Genomic DNA, 22,515 nt, shown 5'->3' on the forward strand with positions numbered 1-22,515 from the left:
AGAGAGGAAACTAGCTACAGATACTTATCTAATGATTGTTGCTGATTACATTGACATCCTTATGTCTCATAGTTTGAGCCTTTGGGAAAGGGTGCAAAATGCTTCACGAGTTCATCATTTCTTCACATTATGGTTATGTTGGGTACAGAAACAATCTCATACTAATGTCAACATAAATTTCATCAGCAGAGAAGCATATTAAGATGTGAAAATTTCTTGCCATTTTGCAGTTTTGTTGATGAGATTGTTTCAAGATCATTACTCTAACCTTCCATGTGTTTTACACTTGACTCGGTCAGATGTATGTGAGAACTTCTTTAGTATATTTGGTGGGATGGTTGGAGTGGAGAGGGCCTATGATTTCACTGACTTGCTTCATGTGTTGGAACACTTAATAGAGTTACTGAAGAAGAATCAAATCCCCAATGGCTTCATTTTAATAAATCTAATAGGAAGCAAGAAAGCATTTGGAATAGATTGCACCAAGAAACAATACAAAACATTGATATGTTGTCACAATATGATTCAATATCCATAGACGCTAAAATTGTAGAAACCTTAAGATTGGATTGAAGGATGCACAAGACATTTTGTTAACTCTTGGAATGCAACCAAAAAATTACACTCAATCTTCTTGGTGGGTTAAACCGTGGATAGAGGATCAAAATTATCCAACATTCCAAATTGTGGATGAAGTATTTGATGCTTCTCCACCGAGTTGTTCCAACTCTATATTCCAATCTTCATCATCATTGGTACAGAATGAAAGTGAATTGCAAATAATGGAAAGTGAGTGGAGACACGAGTTGGATGAAATTTTAGATTCAATTGATGAAAATGGAAGCAAAACGATAAAGCCAGTGGTGGATCTTGATGGTAAGGATATGTTTAAAGCATGTTTGGTTAGTCAGTTGAATGGAAATCCGACATTATCGAAAGATAGGTTGACAAAAGTGAGAAATGGGGTCTACTTTAGGTGAGATGGGAAGGCTCCACAAAAGGGTGTTTCAATTGGCTTTGGAATTGGATCAGATTGTGGGGTGTTGTTTGAAAGCAACTCAATTCCCCCCACTGAATGTACTGCAAGAAAAGGTGTTCCTCGAAGTACAAAACAAGGTGTTTCTTGTGGAACGTGGTACACTAGAAGGGTTCAAAGACTAAGGAAGAAAGATGGTAATAGGGTGTTTGATTACCATAATGACATTGAGATTTTGGATAGATTACAAGGCATCGAGATTTAATTATGTTGGTATAGTAGAATAAAGGGGCAACACATGTATAAGTATGATTTTATAGATCATGCATTTGTACAACTTGAATATGTTATAGCGATCACAAACTTATCATACAATGGTAGGAATGATACATACAAATTAGAAGAATGTGATTACAAAGTTTTTTTAGATGTTGTGAAAAATTTGAACAAGGTAGGTTTTCAAAACATTCTACTTTCTCTTTCCTTATGTATTTCCATATGTTGAATCATTTATAAATAATTATTGGTTGTATTTTTGTTGATTTCTTCATATGAATCTGATGTGAATAGTTCAAATGGTGAATGTTCAGGATGTGGTTCGGGATAACTCAACCTTCTTTTGCTACCTGCTTTTTGGTGTAAATCTCTTTCACTAGTCATTCATCCTTTTGTAGTTGTGTTTCATTCAAATTTTAATTTGGTCCCTCTAAAGTTGGTCCATTTAATCATGAAAAACAATAAGAGGTGGTTCCATTTTCATGAATATGTTTTATGGATAAGTATGTGGTTCTTCTCACTAATGTTAACATTTTCCTTGAATTTTTAGATTAATGGTTTGCTCGCTAGAAAGGATATCAAGGATCTGATGGCACAAGCTTCAGTCATGATGGTTTTTTCTCACTCAAGTCAACAAATTTACACCATAGCAATGTGTAGCACATGAAGTGCATTTTATTTTGAATCTTTATGTGGTATTTGGCTTTCCTATTTTTTAAATTGGACATATAAATCAGAGTCTGTAGTTCAAATGTGCCATCAGATTCTTTTTGGAAGTATTTATGTTTTGGCCATATGCATGGGGCCTACAACAATTAAATTACATTTGGTTATTATTGTCAATTGAGTCCTCAATCATATTTTGGGAATTTCCTTTCAATGCTTTCACTAAACGACATTAACATTAATTACTATCTGTAAAGGCTTTTGGACATGTGATGGTAGTTTGTTTTTAAATTATTTGCAACTTTATTGAGATATGTGCTTCTGGTAGATTCTTTGGGTGATGGCACTTTGCTTTTTTATTTTTGCCTACATTGATATACATGTGTTTGATGGGCCTTGCAATGTGTGTGTATGATCCAAGGGCTATTTTAAGGTGAATGGTATCTAATTTTTTGCATCGGATTGACAAGAATTTGATAGGGTGAATGGTATGCAAATTTTAATTGATTTTATTTTTCCAATGAAAGAATGCATACGTTTCTATTTCATGGTTTGCAAAAGGAAAAGACATAGCAAAGTGCTTATAGCATGACATACCAGCTCCAAAAAGGAAAATAAGGCCACTTGGTGGCCACTTTTCACAAACTTTCATACAAAATATGCCTATGATCTCTCTCGGGAACATAACTAGAAGAAAAAAATATGTGTTGTTGAGTGAGGCAGGTTGTCAATGGGAGGTGATGTAGAGCTAGTTCCCAGTTTTCTATTGCTTATTGGTCTCTACATTATCCCAGAATCCCCAAGATGGCTGGTAAGATTTTAGAATTCTTGAATTTATGTTTAAGGTCAGGATCACGATCAGTTATGGCTTCCTTATCAGTTTTGGAGGGGTTTGATTATTCAATAGTTACTGAATGCTTTGTGTTTGTATTTTCAGCAAACCAAAATTGGAATCGAAAATAGGGTGGCAAATCCCAACAGGCCCATGGCTAGCATATGTATTTTATAGTATTATGTTGTCCAAACCCCATACCAAAACCTAATATCAACAAATATGTAGTACATCTTTATTAGTGTTTATATGAATACCAATGGCTCTATATGACTAGTGTAAAACATAGATTGATTTGATAGAGGTTATATGCATGCTTTGTGATGTAGTGGTGACGCAGGCCGAAACGAGGCCTAGAAGGGTTTTATCAGACATTGGGAACCTAGGGTGTCATGCTCAAAAACCCAATGGGGGTGATGAGATCAAGCTAGAGTAAGAAGGCTTTCTCATTCCTAGAACATATGTATTATTTTTTTAAATTTGAAAACCCCTTATGTAGTACTCATGTTTTATCAGCACATAGTGGAAACTTCAGTTTTATAAAGAAGTTTTGATTGTGAGCTTATCCTCTCCGGTCAAGCATTTTTCTCTAACCATATGCTTGTTCAGGCATTTTAAACCCTCTTTTTTCGGGGGCTAATGAAGAGAAATGTGTATGTGACACTTTGGGTGTGTAATTCTATGTCCAAAGAAAATCTAGGAAGCATAATCAACTTGTTGATAAGAAAGTGCCAAGGTAGATTCAACTTCCCAATATGATGCTCTAGTCTTTTGCAAATATTTTGGGGTTTTTACCTATTAGAGTTAACAATTAGAATTGGGTGTATAGGAGGTTTGGTGTTGATGTCAAGAATACAAGTGCTACAACAAAGTCATCGTCCATAGTATGTACATCATCCATCATTGTAGAAATTGTGTGTGATTAAAAAGCTGCCTGATTTATTTATCATATAACAATCCCCAGATGTTAGTATGCAGCATGAGGTGAATGATATGAGTTCACTACTACTGGGCTTTATATGTTGGACTCTATTTCAAATCGATAACTGTGTGTGGATATATTGAGGTCAATAACATGGCTCTTTGCTTGCCTATTTAGTTGGGATGGTTTACATGTATTTATTTTACTTCCGTTGGTTTTGTTTTACTTTCCCAACATTGATGAAGCAGATAATGAAAATCAACTTGCTGTAATTGAATATGTTCAAGATATTTACCATTTCTATTGGTATACATAGGTATGCCCCTTTTTTCATGGGAGCCTTGCAAACTGTTTTTGTTCTATTCATAGGATAATCAAGGTTGATCCTTATATTCAGAATTGTCAACAAACTCTCAGCAAATATCTAGTACTCATCCTCAAACTGGGTTGTCTTCAATATACCCTTTAAAAACTCGGCTTTAAATGATCAGTGATATGCACACAATATGCAATGAAGAGAAAAGGGATGAGATGGATGTGAAACCATAGCTGTCATCGGAAATGTTCCACGGATCTGAGACTCTCAAAGAGAAATTATTCTTTTAGGAATGATATAGTCCTCTAAAATGAGGGTTGTAATACTTCAATCAAGCATCTACAGAGGTTCGGCCCATCTCCCAAGATCATAGAAGATTTCAATCTTTAAGTATATCCTCGTATATGCTGGAGATTTCTATACTACAATTATGAATACTGGTTAGGGCACAAACACAACTAGCTTCAAGTGTTGATGGTAATCCTGGTCACTAGTTAGGGCTCTTAGCTTTAGTCCTCATTCTCCTCTCCCTCAATTACTGTTATTATCCATAGAAAACACCCAATCACTGATTTAGAGCTTGGTAGCTCCTCCTCAACGAATCTTGAAACATTCCCATGTTGGAAATAATATATGCGTCAGTATTCAGATCTAGAATATACATGAGCAAAAACACATAATTATAGTTCATTTTATGCCTTAAGATCCTAATCCATCATTAGATCTAATCCCTCATCATCCGCTAAGGTTCATCCTTGGTTGAGATGCAGCAATTCACCCTAACCCAATAACCTGCATACTAGATCTCACACTTCATCAGATATTCGATACTTGCAGACCTTGGACTAATGATCTTCTCCTCCTTTTATAATTTTTTAGGCCTTTCTCAATAACTTGGACCAAAACCACTTAGGACCAATACCTTGGACCAAATGCCAATGGTCAATACCTCGGACAAAATACCTTAGACCAATACCATGGACCAAATACCTCAAATCAGAAATTTAGATTTCCAAGGTATACGCGCTTTTCCTTCTGTGAAAGTGTGTGTGTACGTATACGTGACTTGTATACATTGAACCTACGTGTATACACATCTTGGTCAATAATGAACCTGCGTATATCTCTCTTTCGTCATTCTGTGAAGACTGATCTGTAATTCTTTGTTTTTTACCTACTATACTGTGATCTTTCATCTAAGTGAGTTGCCATCAAGGACAATACCTATATCATAATGCCAATAATCTCCCCCTTTGGACTTGATGGCAAAAACCACACCAAGTCACTCTCCCCCTTTGACATCAAGGACAAAGGGTCATGCTCCCCCTGAGTGCATGTTGAATTCTCTGATATGCTGAAGTGTACTGATTGAGCTACCATGGTCGAGTCCATGCTCCCCCTGAGCACAAGCAAAGTCTGCAAAAAGATGTTCTAAAAAAATAGCATGACTCAATACATACATCACCAATGACCTTAATGACTCATACATACTTCCATCTCCCAACCAGGTGGGGATATACCAAAATTTGACTCATCCTCCCAACCAATTGGGGATATACCAATTGTTTATACATGACAAAAACAAGAAACATTATATCATCTATCCCATGTATAATGGGGTTACAAATTAGGTATTTTCATGACCTTTACATTAAATGATATACATGATATATGTAACAGAGACCAAATATCTTAAACAATACCATGATAGTCATCATCAACTATCATATGATCTGTATCATCAGCAGCATCTTTCAACAACATTCGTACCAACAACCTATATATGTTCATCATTAGTTCCCAAATATCATCAACCTGTGTCAAAGTATGTCGGCATATATTAACTCATCCTTTTGATCACATCAAGATCAACTTGCTTCATTACCTTATTATAACCTTCCATGAATCAACTAAGCATATGTCATATCTCCAAGCAGTAGCACAAAATCATGCACATATGTATGTGAAAACACCATAGACATCATTATCAGGAACTGTATGATCTTTCCGAAGAACCTTCATTATATCATCACTAGGGAACATCCCACATCATCAACCATAATAATCAACATATGTGAGTATCAACCATGTTTGCCCCCTAAACTCGTTCCACCTGTACACTGTCAGATATGATCATTGCATATGTCAGTAAGAGATATCAAAGCATCATCATCAATCAGATATATATCAAGCTATCAACAACTTTATGAGGACCAATATATTTCTACATGTTATCAACAGATTGTAACCATCATCAAACAGAGCAAATAATTGACAGAACCATAGCAGACCCCTTTTTCCTGAGTCTGGCCCACTGCTTTTCTTCAAACTGACATATACGTGATTGTGCCCTTAGAAACCTGCATATGTATGCGAATACGCTTCATGCAACTTGTGTATAACCACCTTTCTCTGAAAAAATAGGATTTAACAGCAGGATGATGCAACAACTACTCCTAGTTTTTGTTTGAGATATTCAAATGTCTCTCTGCGCAGTGGTTTAGTGAATATATCACCAACTTGCCCTTTGGAGGGAACATACTCCAATTTGACCTTTTGTTCAAGCACTTGTTCACGTAGAAAATTATATTTGATGGGTATGTGCTTGGTCTTGGAGTGCATGACTGGATTCTTTGAAATAGTGATGGCACTTGTATTATCACATAGAATGGAGATGGGTGGAGTACATGTGATCTGAATGTCTTGCAAGGTTTGCATCATCCAAAGTAGTTGTGTGCTCCAAGATGCAGAAGCCATGTATTTTGCTTCAACTATAGATAATGCAATTGAACTTTGTTTCTTACTGAACCAAGACACTAACGTGGAACCCATATAGAATGCACCACCACTGGAGTTTTTTTGGTCATCAACACTTCCTGCACAATCTGCATCTGTATATGCATGAAGTGTAAGATCTGTATCTCTAAGATGCCATAAACCAAAGTTCTGTGTTCCTTGAAGATATTTGAAAATCCTTTTGACTTCTTGAAGGTGTGATTCCTTTGGATTTTCTTGGAATCTTCCAACTATTCTGACTGCGTGCATGATGTCAGGTCGGGTACCTGTTAGATAAAGCACACTTCCAATCATCGATTTGTAAATTGGTTGACGTACTGTTGCTCATTCATTATTTGAGTTAAACTTCATCCTGTTACCATTGGGGTACATACTGGTTTAGAATCTTCCATGCCATACTTTTTCAGGATCTATTTGAGATATTTGGTTTGTGAGAGAAAAATACCATCTTTATTTTGTTGAACTTGTAGACCAAGAAAATAGGTAAGCTCACCAAGCAGGGACATTTCAAATTCTTGCTGCATTACTGAAGCAAAATTCTGACTCATGGATTCTTCATTGTTACCAAAAATGATATCATCAACATAAACAACAATTATTAGTACTTTATCAGTGTCAATCTTTGTATATAGATTGTTATCTGCTGACCCCTTTGAAAAACCCTGTTGGTGGAGATATTTGTCAAGATGGTAATACCATGCCCTTGGAGCCTATTTTAGACCATACATAGACTTTCTGAGTCTACATACAAGTTTTGCATCATTTCGAAGAATGAATCCTTTTGGTTGTTCAATATAGACTTCTTCTTCTAAGTCTCCATTAAGAAAGGCAGATTTTACATCCATTTGGTATACATTGAATTTCTAAAAACTAGAAAGAGCAAGAAACATTCTTATGGCTTCAAGTCTAGCAACAGGTGAAAAAGTTTCTTCAAAATCTATACCTTCTTGTTGAGAATATCCCTTACAAACAAGTCTGGCCTTGTTTCTAATATCTTCCCCATTTTCGTTCAGCTTGTTTTTGAATATCCATTTAGTTCCTATGATATTCTTATCATGAGGTCTAGGAAATAATTCCCAAGTATTATTCTTTTCAATTTTCTCAAGTTCTTCATTCATGGCCTTGACCCAACATTCATCTTTGCATGCTTCATTTACATTTTGAGGTTCGGTGGAATATAGTAATGCTAGAGAGTTTGAGGCTTTTGTAATAGTTCTTCTTGTCTACACACCTGCCCCTTTTCCCCTAAAATTTGAGTTTCTGGATGATTTTTCTAAACATACCTAGATGGAGTCTTTTCTTCTACCGTTATCTCTTCTTCTGGTGCTTCATTGGTTTCTTTTTCAGAATCAGTGTGATTTGATGTGGGAAAATGATCCTCGTCTTCTTCATTGTCATAATCTTTGATTTTTATTTGTTTTAGATTTTTGCATGCTTCATCAATCACAACATCAATACTTTCAATAATTTTCCCAAGTATTTTATTATAACATTTATATCATTTACTTCGAGAAGAGTAGCCAAGAAGAATACTTTCATCTGCTATGAGTTCAAACTTACCAAGTTTTTCATCAGTCCTTTTGATGTAACATTTGCTTCCAAAAACTTTGAAGTATTTTACAGTAGGATTCTTACAATACCAAAGTTCGTGTGGAGTTTTAGTGGTGTTTACCCTAACATTTGCTTGGTTGAGAATAGTCACAGCGGTGACTAAAACTTCATCCCAGAAGGTTGCAGGAGTTTCAGATTCATCTAGCATAGCTCAAGCCATTTGTTGAACAGTTCTGTTCATTCTTTCTGCCACTCCATTTTGCTGAGGAGTCCTTGCGGTGGAGAAATGCCTTTTTATTCCATGTTGTTCACAAAAGTAAAAGAACTCATCCGAGGTAAATTCCCCTCCTCGATCAGATATGACGCATTTGATTTTGTGATCTGATTCATTTTCAACCAAAGCTTTGAAGGCTTTGAATTTTTCAAATGCCTCATCTTTATGCTTTAGAATACCTATCCAATGCATTCTGGAAAAATCATTAATGAACAATATAAAGTATTCTTCTCCACGAGGTGACTTTTTCCTTGATGGTCCACATAAATCAGTATGAACAAGTTCAAGAGGCTTACTAGCTGACCCTACTTTTTCAATGAAGTGAGATCTGGTTTTCTTACCGAATTGACATGACTTGCATATTGTATTTCCAGGAATGTTGATATCAGGAAGATCACAAACAACCTGGAATCTGCATGCTTTTCTTATTTGAGAAAAACTTAAATGCCCCAATCTTTTGTGCCATAGCCAGTTTTCATCATTTTTGCTTAGATAGCACTGTCATTGTCCTCCCTTGAGTATGTATAAGTTGATTGGAGTTCTTGTACCTTTTATCATGGTTTCTCCTATATCAAGCTCATGAATAACACATCCATTTGATTGAAATACCACTTCATTTCCTTGATCACACATTTAACTGACACTCAACAGGTTATTCTTTAGACCATCAACATACATAACATTCCCAGCTTTAACCTTTTCTTTTAGCAAAACAGAGCCTTTACCTTTTATGACAGCAGGAGTGTCATTTCCAAATGAGACATTCTTTTCCTTTTCTAAGGCATTATATGAGTGAAGTTTTTCTTTGTCACCTGTCATGTGTTTTGAGCATCCACTGTCAATGTACCACTGATTTTCTTGTCCTTCTGCATACAAGGCTATATGACATCTTTCTATTTTCGGTTCTTTCTTTCTCCATATTTTTGGATTCAATGGAGTTTGCTCCTTTTGAGATATTTGCCAAAATTTACTCTTGCATTCAGATTCTCCATGGCCGAAGTTGTTATAGATTGAGCATTCTATTTCATTTTCAAGAAGAGAAAAGTTATTGTAGGAAATTTTCTTGATCCCAATCACATTCCTTTGATTTCATGCTTCTTTAGTCATGATGGTCTTGTAAGAAACACATTGAGTAGCCTTTTGTCCAAATTTATGACATGGAAAACATTGACCATTAAATAAGTTCCTGCGAATATTGAATCTATTGACCTGGTGATTGTAGTTTATATTGATATTCATCTTTGAAGCAAATTGAGTATGATTTACCTGAGGTTTGTTGTGGCTTCTGTTCATACTTGAAGTAAATGGAGCCTGATTCACCTAGTGATCTACTTTATGCCTTTGCTGACGATTGTCATACTGTTCATTGTTCTTTGCTGCATCAAGATAACTTTTAGTGGAGGTTGACAACTTCTGTGATTGAGATGCTTCTTCAGTATATCTAAAACCTGTCTTTATTAGAGGAGAACGCTGCACTTTGATAATTTCATTTAAGGTTTTTGATCCTTTAGCAAATCTAAGATTGAGAGCTTTTGTTTTCTCAAGATCCTTTCTTAGACCCATAATTTCACATTCTAGTTTTTCATTGTGTTTTTCTCTTTCAGCAAGTTGGTATGTCAAGGTATCTATAATCATATTATTTTCTTCTAAATAGATTTCGAGTTTAGAGATTTCTTCATAAAGGTCATCTTCATCTAAAGCATCCCAATAATTATCACCTTCATAAGCCATCAGAAGTCTATAGTCATTACTATTTTCATCTTCATCACTATTTGATAAACCATTGCTATCTTCATGAGTATAGTAGCTCTTTTTACTTACACTTTGTTTTCTATTCCATTTTGCAGATTCCTTCCCTTTATCATATTTATCTTTACGAGGACATTTGGCTGCATAATGACTGAATCTACCATAGGAAAGACATTTGAAAGGTAGTTTACCTTTGAATCTTCTGAAACCCCATTGAAGCTTCTTGATAAAGTTTACTTCATCTTCTTCTTCTGAAATATGTCCTGATTCATTGAGTTCTTCTTTTCCTTTTGCTGAGGCTTTAAATGCGGCTTCTCTCATATTTGATTCGCCTCCTTTTCTCATCTCAAGGCAGTTAAGATTCTGTGAAGTTGTGTCATTGTAATAGTCTGTAGATCCTATTTTTCTTCTATGGAAGATACTTTTGATTCAAATTTAGCAGACAAGGATTTTAAAAAAATTTCAACTAAGGTAACATCCTTTATCTCTTCACCCAGATTCTTCATGCAATTAACAAACTCATCTATATGTAAGAAGTAACTTGCTATACTTTCATCATTATGCATCTCAAGAGTTTCATATTGAATTCTGAGAGTTTGCAGTTTAGCACATTTTACCTGAGAGTCTCCTTCGTAGCTTAGAATGATTTTGTCCCATCTTTCTTTGGCTAATTTGAGCTGCATAACTTTGACAAACTCTGATTGTGACAGACTTCCCAATAATGTATTAACAGCCTTGGCATTGGCTTCATATTGCTTTTTACCTGCTGTATCTGTAGGAATTTCTTATGGAAATGTATATCCTCCTTCCACGATTTCCCAGAAATCTATTCCAAGTGATTGAAGATAGGTTGTGGTTCTTATCTTCCAATAAACAAAGTTTCTCCCATCAAATATTGGCGGTCTGATGGATCCCTCACTTTCTTGATTACTCATGATGATGGATCTTCCTTCAAGTGATCAAGCTTCTTCTGGAGAACCTAGCTCTAATACCAATTGTTTGAAATAATATATGCGTTAGTATTTAGATCTAGAATACACATGAGCAAAAACACATAATGATAGTTCATTTATGCCTTAAGATCTCGATCGATCATTAGATCTAATCCCTCATCATCGACTAAGGTTCATCCTTGGTTCAGATCCAGCAATGCACCATAACCCAATAACCTGCATACTAGATCTCACACTTCATCAGATATTCGATACTTGCACACCTTGGCCTAATGATGTTCTCCTCCTTTTATAGTTTTTTTAGGCCTTTGTTAATACCATGGACCAAATACCTCGGATCAGAAACTTAAGTTTCCAAGGTATACATGCTTTTCCTTCTGTGAAAGTGTGTGTGTATGTATATATGACTTGTATAAAGTGAACATGTGTGTATACGCAGCTTCGTCAACAATGAACCTGCGTATACCTCTCTTTCTTCATTCTCTGAAGACTGATCTGTAATTCTTTGTTGTTTACCTGCTATACTGTGATTTTTCATCTGAGTGAGTTGCCATTAAGGACAATACCTGTATCATAATGCCAACATCCCAAACTACATGGAAGAATTATGACCTGTCTCCACTCAAGCCTGGGCATATGTGTCCTATAGAGGACCTATACATGCCTTCATAGTATCATACCCACTGAATAGTCTTAGCAACAAGCTACTATAGTAGCTCTATTCCTACAACCTGTAACAAAGATAAACCTCACCAAATAGCATAGAAAAGCATCCAACATGTATTCCTCTGAGAGCGGCTATATTAAATAGGAAATATGTTTGGTTTTGTTATATTATTTCCACGTAGTTCACAGGAGGTTTGAGGGGCACCCGTGACCCCACTTTATGGGGTCCAGGGCAGTTCCCCAGAAAATTTTGGTTTTGGACCCTATGTTAGGTTGGGAGGACCCACCTATGGTTTTGTTTATGATTTTCGTGCATGTTTTTTGGAGGTGATGGTTTTCGGTCCATGATATTGGATGCTTCGGCATGTATAAATATGTATTATAACATTGAGAGGAACATAATGAAAAATCAAGCTAGTAGTCTCAGTTTTGGGATCCAGGGGAAATCTCTGTGTATATGTGTTTTATGTGTTATGCTCTCGCATTATTTATTTTCTGTGTTTTAGAATTCGTATGCAGGGAATTTTTGTACGTGGTTAAAACCTACATTTGGTATCAGAGCAGATTTGGCTTCAAGGGGACTCCTTTGTCGCTGAGGGGTTTCACTCGGGCCTGTGGTAGACCTTGTTCAATGGGAGATCTGCGAGATCGATTCTGGTGGTGAAAGAAGATGGCGAGAAGTGGATAGATAGAGATCGAGAAATTTAATGGTCAGAGTTTTGAATTGTGGAAACTCAAGATGGAGGATCTGTTGGTGGATAAAGATCAGTGGATCACGGTAGATTCAGGTACTAAACCAACGAGAGTGTCTGATGAAGAATGAAAGAAGTTGGATCGGAAGGCAAAGAGCACAATACGATTGTGTGTCTCACATTCACTATTGTTAAATGTATCAGGGGAAGCTACAACAAAGGCTTTGTGGGACAAGTTAGGGACTTTGTACCAATATAAGTCTCTGGTGAATAAACTGTTCCTGCGGAAAACGCTGTATAGCCTGAGGATGAAGGATGGAGACTCGATGACAGAGCATCTAAACACATTTAATACTGTGGTAAGTCAGTTAGCATCTGTTGATATTAAAATTTCAGATGAAGATAAGTGAATTAGTTTGTTGTGTTCTCTACCGGATTCGTGGGATATTCTGGTTATTGCAATAGGTAGCAATGCAACTGCCTTGCAGTTTGATGAAATAGTCTTAGCCTTGCTGACGGAGGAGATGAGATGGAAAAATATGGAGAGCCAAAATGGTGATGCCTTGTCTATACAAGGACAGTCCCAGAACATAAACAAAAATAAGTCATCAAGTGGGAGATCTAAATCTGGAGGGAGATCTAAGTCTCCAGGAAAACCTATAAAGGTGGTGTGCTAGAAATGTGGAAAGGAAGGCCACTTCAAAAGGGACTGTAAATCCAAAGCTCCTGACAAAGGAAAGGGATCTGATGAGGCTCCTCCTGCAGAGGCGAAAACCACCTTAGATGAAGGTGGGGATGTGTACTTGTCTTCTTCAAGTACACATGTAGATCATGAGGCATGGTTGATTGACTCAGGTGCATCCTTTCACTTCACTCCCCATAGAGTGGTTTTGTGAGTATGAGAAATATGATGGTGGTGATGTCTTCTTGGGGGATGAGAGGAAGGCTAGAATCATTGGTCGTGGAAAAGTAAAGTTGAAGCTGCAATGTGGAAGGGTTAGAACACTTCCGGGTGTTCTGCATATTCCTGCATTAGCCAGAAATCTGATTTCTATTAGTAAGTTGGATGATGCAGGTGTAAAAACAGTGTTCGAGAAGGATACCTGCAAGATGGTTCGGGGAGCACCAGTATTGGTGTGGGGAGTTCGGATTGGAACTCTGTACAAGCTGCAAGGTAGCACTATTATTGATTGGCGCAACAGTTCTGTGGTTCCTGAAAGTGGAGCAGAAAATCTAGTGGTCTCTGGAGAAAATACCATGTTGTGGCATCAAAGGCTTGGACATATTGGAGAGAAGGGCCTTCGAATACTTCATGGTAGAAGGTATGAGTAATAGCTCTTTGGATTTTGATTTCTGTGAAAATTGTGTATATAGGAAGCAGAATCGGGTGAGTTTCCCCTCTAGTGGTAATAGGGAAAAACATATATTAGAGCTTGTACACAGTGATGTGCTTGGTCTAAACGTTTCAAAAAAAAAAAAAGAGGTGCTGCCCTGACACAGTATCAGGGCTGTCCAAGTGATTCCACTCCAGCACAGGACCTAAAGCGAATACCTCACTTTCGACTCCATCGACGTAACGGCTGTGGCATCTGCGGCTCCCGCCTCGATGCATTTTGCAGCGAGCTCTTGCCGATTGGACCCGCGGCTCCTCCTTTTGCCGATTTGACTCTCTCTATTGCTCATGCGAGATTTTGCTTCGCTACCATTTTATTTTGGGTCACCAAGTTCATTTGGGTTGGCTGGAATCTGCCATAAGTGGATTTCTGGGACTGTTTTTTCACCTGGACGCAGATATATTTGAACGCTGACACTTTCAATTGATATTTGGACGTAGATATACTTGAACGCTGGACGCAGTCACATATAGTTGAATGCTGGCCTGGTATTTTTTAATGCTGGTCTGTTCTAATATTCTTTCAAATAGTTGAACGCTGGCCTGTTCTAATATTTTTTCAAATAGTTGAAAGCAACACCGATACATTTGAAATGCTGTCACATATATACGCTATTTTTGAAGCTCGTCCAATAGGGAAGGAAGGAGGAAGATGCTAGTCTGGTTAGTATACATTCATTCAATCAAAGGAAATGCCAATGATTAATGATATGCATCCATGAGCTTAAGGCTTGAGATTATGGGTCATGAGCTGAAGACTTGAGCTTATCAGTTGATCTCTGAATACGGGTATATATTAATGCTTCATGCTCGGTTAAGGCCCCTTCATACGCGTTCATCTCCTGTAATGGTCTCCATCCGGGTTATGGCTTGGTGAATGTGCTTGGTTCTTGATCAATAGAGTTCAGTAAACTCATTTCAAAATATGTTGTAGAGCATTCTTCATTTTGTGCTAGCACGTCTTGCTTATGGTAATATGGCAGCATGAGTAGAGTCAAACCTTAAAGTTCTCAAAGAATGCTTATAGAAATCAATCATAACTCAAACCACGCATAGTTTTCTGTGCTACTCATTTTAAGAACTGGAAATGAAATTACGCTCAATGATGTATCTGTATGGTAGCATATTTGATATGTTGGTATCATTGTTGTAGCTATTGGAAGTCACTCAGACTTGCATTATTTGTTTTGCAAGAGGAAACTAACTTCCAGCTAACTTCAGTGAAGGATGAAGATTTCATCCCAAAAGGAAAGAGTTAACGTTTTGTATTTGTTCTAGCTTTTGTGACCAAGTCTTCTCACAAAGGATTGGTTCCTTGTTCTTATTCTACACATGAGCGTTGAAGAAGCATTAGATAGTGGGGTATAAGCATTTATTGATTCATCAGAATTTCGAATCATCACCACATAGAGGAGTCAACAATCTGCCACAAAAACAATCTTGAGAACTGTGCATCAATAGACCTCATATTGTAGCCATTTTACTATGCTTCGAGCTAATCCTTCATCAACAACGAGGTATACACAATCCAGGCACTCAGAAGTTGAGTTCTTCTTCCAATGACTTTAATAGTTGATTGTCACATTATGTTTAAGGTTGTTGTTCAATATTCTTGTTGACTGTTGGATTTGAGAATAGGGGCCTGATTTCCGCATCGTGACTAAGGGCAGGGGGTTGTGCTTGACTTGCAAAGCAAAAAAAAAAAATAGCATGTGTAACCATGGTTTAAGATTTGTCCAGGTGGTCATGGATCCTTTTGTTTTAATCTCGTGGATGTCTGGTGGTTGCTCTATTTAATTTTATATGATGGTCATGAGTGAATTGTTATGCATATGTAGTGGATTGTGAATACATTACAATCATTGTTTTTTGTTGGTTGGAGGATAAGTCTTTGAGTTGAAGTCCTGGTATGTATATTGAATAGAGTTATTGCACGTTAGCTATTTGGTGCACATTTATGGGGGATATTGCAGTGGCATTGAATTGTAAGTGATTGTTGCTTCTTCTTCACTAGTTGATAGTTGTGATCAGTTTCTTTAACGTATAAGATAATGAAGAAAATGACCAAACTTGATAATGCATTAGAGTTGTTAAATACTCTGATACATTCCACTGTTGATGAGATGGTTAAGATCAAAAAAACCTCTCTATTCATTATTAAAATATGTCTACAAAATGCATAGGAGAATATTGAGTTTTTGCAGCTTGAGACAAAACTATAGCAGGAAGAATTACAGCAGTGGAGTCATCATTCTGAACCTGTTTCTGTTTAGAAGATTGAAACAAACTCCCATAAACAGCAAGATAATAATGTTATAGTTCATTCAGATTTAGTACCCAATAAAGCAGCAGTTGTACATGCAGATGCAGAAACTCAGTCTACAATTCCGAAGACTATCATCAAACCTTGGGAACAGCTTGTCCACAACAAGCACATAACCGGTCTTAGATATGACAAGGACTTGTCCTTTCATATTCCAGACTACTCAAAACCCATTCAGTTCTAGAGTGCTGGATTCATTCATGACAGTTCAACTGCTCCTTATGACAGTTCACCTCCAGTTGTTCCACACCAACAACAACAACATCAAATCGTGAAATGCCAACACTATGACCAAGTTGGCCATTGGAAAGATCATTGTTTTGATCTTCATCCATGTAAGCACTATCATAAAACCAGTCATTCTTCACACAAATGCTTCAGAAATAAACATCCTGCAAGAACAAATATTCATCTTTGATGGATCGCTTCTTGGCAACGGGCATCAACAGCCAAGAAGATATTCGAAACACATGTCAGAACTTGTTCCAAAGTATTGAACAGTCTTGCATTTGAGTTTTCTCCATCATCTCACCTTGTATCTGACAGGGGGGGAAATGATGGTCATCTACAAGCTTCAAAGTCACATCAAGCGAGCCTGAGCCACAACCTGCCACACCAGTTTCAGAGTTGTAGCTAGAAACAAAGATGCCCCTGAGCATGCCTCCAATTGGTAATCTGGGACACTTCCTCTAGCAGAAGACTTCAGCTTCTTGCCAGTTTCAGAAGAGTTCCAGGAATTTCATTAAGCATTCTAGAGTTGTTGGTCATCCTTAAGCCATCACAGGTTGAGACTTCCCTTTTCAGGTTGAAGTTCTCCCTTTTATGTGAGGTGAGACCTCCCTTGCATGGTTGAAGGTTTCCCTCTTCAAAACAATAGGAGCGCTTCCTCTAGCAGAAGACTTCAACTTCTTGCCAGTTTTGGAAGAGTTCTAGGAACTACACTAAGCGTTCGAGTGTTGGTGGTCATCCTTAAACCACCGCCCTTTATACCAACATTTCAGAGAGCACATTCAGCCTAGTCCTGCCATTCATTTTTGCACATTTTGTATTACAGCTCTCTTCTTGGACTGATACATAACCCTTCAGATTAAGGGGGGGGGATGTTGGACACCTAATCCTCAATGGGTTAGTGTGGAAGCTGAATAGACAAAAGCAGTCCAAGAGACCTTGCAATGTGAGACCAAATGGTCACAACATTTACTATAAATGTAAATCATTTGTTAATAAAAATGTACTGTCATGTTTTATCTTTCATATTGTTCTGGCTACCCATGTGTGTTTAACAGTTCCATCACTGGGTAAGTCTATGTACTATGTATCATTTATAGATGACTTCTCAAGGAATACATGCATATATTTCCTTAAGAAGAAATCTGAAGTCTTTGATAGTTTTCAAGAATTTAAGGCTATAGTGGAAAACCAGATAGAGAAGAAGATAAAGGTGCTGAGGACAGATAATGGTGGAGAGTTTTGCAGTAAGGAATTTGAAGAATTCTGCAAGAAGTGTGGTATAGCATGGTAGAAGACCACTCCATATACACCTCAACAAAATGGAGTTGCAGAAAGAATGAACAGGACGTTGATGGAAAGGGCAAGAAGCATGCTCAGTGGTGCCGGGTTAGGACAGGAATTCTAGGCAGAGGTGCTGGATACTACATGTTACTTGGTCAACAGGTCACCTTCATCAGCGTTGGAGGATAATACTCCACAAGAGGTATGGACTGATAAGAAACCCTCTCTTTCACATCTGACGGTATTTGGATGTGATGCATATGTACATGTTCCAAAGGAGAAAAGGACAAAGTTGGATAGTAAATCTGAAAAGTGCATCTTTATTGGGTATAAGGATGGTTTAAAGGGTTATAAGCTTTGGAACCCAGTAACAAGGAAGGTTATGTACAACCAAGATGTGGTGTTCGGAGAGGTGAAAGATGTTATTAAACATGAATTCCAACCAAAGGAACCTGAGAAGATAGAGTTTGAGATAAAGGAGGAAGAATCACACTCTACAGCAGAGGAGGAATCAGAATATGAAGAGCCACAAACTCTGGCTGTGCGAAGATCAGTTATAGAAAGAAGGCAGTCAGAAAGGTATAGTCCATCTACTTTCTGTTCAAATTTTGCTTTGTCTATTACTGATGATGATCCCAGAACTGTGAAGGAAGAAGTGGATTCAGAGGATGGAAAACTCTGGAAAGAGGCCATGTTGATGAAATGGCATCTTTACACAAAAATGAGGCTTGGGATCTAGTGGAGTTGCCGGCTGGAAGGAAACCCATTGGCAGCAAATGGGTGTTCAAAAAGAAGACAAATGCGAAAGGAAAATTAGAGAAGTACAAAGCTCGGTTGGTAGCAAAAGGTTATTCCCAGGTGCCGGGAATTGATTTTGGTGATATTTTTTCTCCTGTTACCAAGATAACTTCTATTAGATTACTTTTATCTGTTGCTGCTGCTTTTGATTTTGAGGTAGAACAGATGGATGTGAAGATAACATTTCTTCATGGGGATCTGGAAGGGGAGATCTACATGAAGCAACCTGAAGGCTTTGCGGTGAAGGGTAAGAAAGAACTGGTATGTAAGTTAAAGAAGTCTTTATATTGTTTAAAACAGTCACCGAGGATGTGGTATCAGAAATTTGATACATTTATATAGGGACTTGGCTTCACCAGAAGCAAAGCAGATCACTGTGTGTATTTTAAATTAATTGGTGACTATGTTATTTATCTGATCTTGTATGTGGATGATATGTTTTTGGTTGGAAATGAAAAAGAAGTTATCTAGGATTTGAAGACCCAATTGTCCTCCAAATTTGACATGAAAGATCCTGTTGCTGCAAACTATATTTTAGGCATGGAAATTAAAAGAGATTGGACAAAGAGGAAGTTCTGGTTAAACCAGAGGAAGTATGTCAAGACAATATTGCTGATGTTTAATATGGAGGATAGTAAACCAGTGAAGGTTCCTATTCTTGTAGGTGTGAAGTTATTTGCTGAACAGTGTCCCAAGACACAGGAAGAGGAAGAGGACATGTCCCATGTTCCATATGCAAGTGCAGTCGGTAGCCTGATGTATGCAATGGTCTGTACTAGAACAGACATTGCACATGCAGTTGGAGTATTGAATAGGTTTATGTCAAAACCTAGGAAGGAGCACTGGACAACAGTGAAGCGGGTTTTCAGGTATTTGCATGGCACTAATGATTATGGTTTGTGCTACCAAGGAAGACTAGGATTGGACAGAGTGTTGGATATTCATGGCTTCGTTGATACAGGATGGGCTAGAGATTTGGATTAGAGAAGACCTACAACTGGGTATGTGTTTAACCTATTTGGAGGTGCAGTCAGTTGGATGAGTAACAAACAATCTGCAGTGGCACTGTCAACTACAGAGGCAGAATACATGGCATCCACTCATGCAAGCAAGGAAGAAGTTTGATTGCAAAGATTGTGTTCAAGTATGGGGTTAGTACAAGAAGCTATAAGGATAGACTGTGACAACAAAAGTGCAATTTTCTTAGCAAAGAACCCCGCATATCATTCAAAGACAAAGCACATTGATGTTCAGTATCACTTTGTGAGGGATATGATAGAAGACAAAAAGGTTTTGTTGTAAATGTGGACACTTTGAAGAATACTACAGATGCATTGACAAAATCTATGACCTCTGAGAAGTTCTCTTGGTGTAGAGAGACAATGGGCATTTCACGGCTAGAAAAATGAGTAACCTCTCTTGTGGCCCCCTATGGAAAGAAAACAACAAGTGGGAGAATGTTGGGTTGTGTTATATTCTTTCCACGTAGTTAACAGGGGATTTGAGGGGCACCCGTAACCACAGTTTATGGGGTCCGAGGCAGCGCCCCAGAAAAATTTGGTTTTGGACCCTATGTTAGGTTGGGTGGACCCACCTATGGTTTTGTGCATGATTTTCGCACATGTTTTTTGGACGCAATGGTTTTCAGTCCATGGTATTGGACGCGATGTTTTTCGGTCCATGGTATTGGATGCTTCGGCATGTATAAATATGTATTATAACATTCAAAGGAGCATAATGAAAAATCAAGCTGGTAGTCCTAGTTTTGGGATCCAAGGGAAAATATTTGTGTATATGTGTTTTATGTGTTATGCTCTCGCAATTATTTATTTTCTGTGTTTTAGAATTGGTATGAAGGTAATTTTTGTACGGGGTTAAAACCTACAAAATATGTACACAAAATTAAGTCATAAGCTGCCCAGACAGAACTCCTATCCTCCACACATGGAGCCACATACCTACGGCTCTTTCTCCCAAGAAAACTATAGAATGCAGTTGTTAATAGTTTATTCCGGCATATAAACTGATTTTTTCTCAGTGGCTTATATTTTTCTACCTATTTCTTTTCTTGTGTGTCAGTCATATCCATCCATGATAAGTATTCTTGCTAGCCCTACACATTTCTCTTGTACCCTGCATTTTTTAACTTGTATTGGATGTGTGATGTGGAATGTGAGACAAGTAGCAAAACTGTGTTGGGCTTTCCAGATTATGGCCAAAATTTATTTCAATTGTGAACAACTAAGTCATCTAATAATTGCTCAACGAAGTCTTGAAATATATTATCACACTATTTGGTATAGAGAGATTTTTATTTTGTTTCAAATATAGTTGAGTTACTATGCTTAAGCTTCCTGCTAGGTGTAGCAGAATCACACAAATTTTCTTGCTTACCATCTATAAGTATATTGGTGTGTCTTCCACCAAAGAGATTTAATCCCTATAGCAGTCATGTAAATTTTCTTATAATCCATTGTAATATTGTCACACAATAATACCTCATGGAGTCACGCAATATATTGTTTGGTATGAGATGAAAAAATTTCTATTAGCAATAGCCAAGTTACTGTGTTCAGTCTTCCTATTAAGTATAGATGGGCCAGGAAAAATCTCAATGGTTAGTCGTGGTTGTCGATATTCGATTCCACAAGGCAATTCATTCTTGCCATCATATCATGAGTGAATTATTAGTTTCTTTGACTTTTCTTGATATCAAAACATTTTTTATGATGTAAAGAATACTAAATCATACATTATTTTAACTTGTATTGGATGTGTGACTGTAGGGTATTTTTTCACAAAAATATTCCCCCCTAATATTGCAAGCAATGGAGAGATATGTGTCAATACTCTGAAGAAGGATTGGAATCTAATCCTTGGATTGTAACACATTCTTCTTGTATGTGTTCAACCACTTATCAATTTATCTTATTTATGGGTACGATGTGATTATGTTACAAGAGATACAGTGTGCTTATGTTATAAACAAAATATATTTGTATGGGTTTATTTTGCAGGCTCTATACAAGCATTCATGCTTTGAAGCCCAAATTGAAGAGTAAAGTGGCAATTTCAGAGTCTATTTCTTTAAATGAAGGCCAAAGAAATACCCTCATGACCTCTCCTACCCCACTTCTACCATTCAAAAAAAATATGAGAATAATTGTCAAGATCTAAGCATCAATGTCACTTCAACAGAAGCTATAGGATTTGGTGCATCAACATTTCACAAGAAGAAGGATCTAGCTTCTACCAGAGTGCACATCGATAAGAAAAAGCATGATTCAATTTAGTAGGGCATGGTAGATTCTGAATTGTATGATATGTACTTTTCCACTATAAAAGATGGATATTTTAACACCAGGCTTTGTAATGTGTCTTAATAGTGGTATTAGGTTTTTCACAATAGTCATAGGTTTTCTCTAGTGCTTTTACAAAGCTTTTTCTAACGAGTGCTTAACAAGCTGACTTGGCTCTAGGTCTATGGAGTTGTTTCATAGATTCAATTTCTTCTAACATGATGATATGCAGGTGTTTGTTGTAGCATGGTTTCTTTTGGACTATAGAGACCATCTACAACCTCTTTGTTGATGCATTTCTATTCCAAAGATGGATTCCAGTTATTGTTATTTTGGTTATATGCACCTTTATTTGTTATATATATGAGAAATTTTGCATATTTGTGTATAACAGTTTAGATTCATATTGATGTACATGGATATTTACAATCTTTTTGCAAAAAAAATAATATTTATGTAATTTTTGGTTCACTGGTCTTTTGGTTTGGTTTTTCTCTGATTATCGGTTTTGGGGTCAACTA

The sequence above is a fragment of the Pinus tabuliformis genome, chromosome Q, assembly GCF_031772625.1.
Source record: "Pinus tabuliformis cultivar Carrire ecotype Pingquan chromosome Q, CPIR1, whole genome shotgun sequence".
In the NCBI taxonomy this organism is placed as follows: domain Eukaryota; kingdom Viridiplantae; phylum Streptophyta; class Pinopsida; order Pinales; family Pinaceae; genus Pinus; species Pinus tabuliformis.